The sequence below is a fragment of the Silene latifolia genome, chromosome 11 (genome assembly GCF_048544455.1).
Source record: "Silene latifolia isolate original U9 population chromosome 11, ASM4854445v1, whole genome shotgun sequence".
Classification (NCBI taxonomy): Eukaryota; Viridiplantae; Streptophyta; class Magnoliopsida; order Caryophyllales; family Caryophyllaceae; genus Silene; species Silene latifolia.
In genome coordinates, this window is record NC_133536.1 from 194,836,540 (window position 1) to 194,839,010 (window position 2,471).

The window sequence follows — 2,471 nt, forward strand, 5'->3', positions numbered from 1 at the left end:
GAACAGTAGACTACCCTGACGAGGACGGAAGTTAAGTTAGTGGGAATCTAGGGTAGAAAGTGGACCGGAAGGACCTTTCCATATCCGTTTCGCAGTAATTCATCTAAGTTGTTTACAGTTGAGTCACTGGACTACCGTAGTGAACCGAAATCCTGACATGTCCCTTCTCTATTGATAGTTTATTTCTATTTTCTGCCTTAATTGCTCTTTCTTTATTTCTCTTCCTTTAAAACCTTAATTAGTTTAGAAATCAAATTACAAAATCCCCCATTTGTGACCAAATAGACGGATCTTTACAGATATCTTGCCTCCCTGAGGAGATCGACCTGACTTCCCTAGCTATATAGTTAGTTTAGTTAGTTATTTTTGATATGTATACGACAGCCCTGTCAAATTTTGGCGCCGTTGCCGGGGAGGCAATTGCCCTATCTGTCTTTGTTTCGTTTATTTTATCCGTCTCAGGGAATTTTTATTCCTTGAGGCAGTTCTTATTCATTTTATTTCAGAGTTGTGTATGCCCAAGTCACATAGGTTAGAGTTAGTTTCAGCTGATTCTGAACCAGAGAGGCTGTTCAGGCATAGACTCCGTCTGCAAAGAGAATCACGAAAGGAAGCCTTGAGTACTTTCGAACCCGAACTTCAGCATTTCCTTTTTACCGAAAATCCATCTTTTGAAGAAGACACTTTCAGTTCTGTAAACCAACCAGTAAAGATGCCAAACATTGCTAGTCATTCGGAGCCTAAAGCATCATCAATTACAAAGGGTTTCAATCTCCAAACTGAGGATGAGAATACATTAGACGTCCGTCCGTCCGATATCAATCTGGTGGAGAGAAATCTCTTTAGAGTTGTGGCAGGTGAAGACCCGAGGAAGCATATGGAGGTCTTTACGGACTACTGTTCTACTATCCCCGCTACAAAGGGGGTAACTCAAGACAAGATTAAGGAGTGAGGTTCTGTTTCCTTTTTCTTTGACTGACTCAGCCAGGGAGTAGCTGAAAAATTTGGATTGTACGGCCGCGGGGGTCACAGACTGGGAGACCCTTGCTCTTGCTTTTTATAAGAGATATTTCCCTCCGCAGCGCACTAATCAGCTGAGGGCCAAGATCACAAGTTTCAAACAGGCACTGGATGAAACTTTTTATGAAGCTTGGTGCCGTTTCAAGAGATTGGTGAGGTCTATTCCTCACCATGGTTTTGATCCGTGGTTCGTGTCCAATCAGTTCTACAATGGGCTATACGATGATCACAGAGCCATACTTGATGCATCATCCAACGGAAGATTTCAAAAGAACACCGACGATAATAAGGGATGGGCTCTTATTGAAGAGATGGAGACCCACTGTGCTGAGTATGGAAACCCGAGGGATGGTATTAGAACAATTCATGCAGTCGATAAGCAAGTTGTGGCTCAGCTGGAAGCCATGACTGCTAGGTTTGATAAGCTGGAGCTGCATTCTGCTGGGGAGCCTCAGACGGTTCATTTGCTTACTAGAGGGGAGACTGTCACATGTGAGAGATGTGGGAGCAGCGACGGTCACACTGCTGTTGGCTGTCTTACGGAGAAGAAACAGGTCCTTGGCTTTCAACAATACATGCAAGGAGGGGGTTCCTACTATAATAACCAAGGGACAGTCCATCCAAATTTGAGGTGGACAAGTCAAAATGTGCTCAATCCTACCCCTACTCCGCAACAGCAGCAGCCATATGTCCCTCCTCATAAGGCTCAACAAGGCTTTCAGAAGCCTCCTTCCTTTCCTACACTTAATAAAGGTGCATCATCTTCTGGTGGGGTAAGTGAGCTAGGTGAGTTGAAGACAATGTTGCAGTCTTTGACGAAGCAATGGCAGCTGAGTCATCAACAAAAAGATGCATCTATCAAGGTACTTAAAACTCAAGTTGCCCAGTTAGCCCCGAACCAGTCCACAAGTAAACCGGGATATTTACCGTCACAAGCCGATAAGAATCCACATGAAACAGTGAATTTAGTTAATTTGAGGAGCGGTTATTCATATGAAGGACCGAAATCAGACCCGGGGAAGGTAATTACTGCTGATGAACAGTGTTCTGTTGAAGAAAAAGAGCCGACGACAAAGAAAGTACTCGATCGACTAATTTCTGGGGGTCGATCGAGTAAAACTGCTGAAGAAAGGACTCGATCGAGTGAAATTTCTACTCGATCGAGTGAATAGGAAAAAGAAGTGCTCGATCGAGTAAATAAAACTACTCGATCGAGTGAATTTGCTGAAGAATCTGCTCGATCGAATGATATTTATGGTCGATCGAGTAGTGCTGATAAAGAACAACTCGATCGAGAGCCTGCTGGTGCTCGATCGAGTGAAACATCGCCTGAAAGACCTCGTTCGAGAGGAAAGAAGTCCCGTTCGAAGGATTTAGAGCTTGATCCGGCTGATACATTGGAAAAGAGGAACAAAGGGCTCGAGATACCCATCACGGTGCCCTTCCCGAGG

At 44.3% G+C, this 2,471-nt stretch overlaps 1 non-coding gene across 1 annotated transcript; it reads right to left on the reverse strand.

The window, feature by feature from the left end:
* Window positions 1-1,092: 1,092 nt before the first annotated feature.
* LOC141616166 (small nucleolar RNA R71) lies at window positions 1,093-1,198 on the reverse strand. The gene has a single exon (XR_012530531.1). It is a non-coding gene; the product is annotated as a small nucleolar RNA R71 (small nucleolar RNA).
* Between the last annotated feature and the right edge of the window lie 1,273 nt (window positions 1,199-2,471).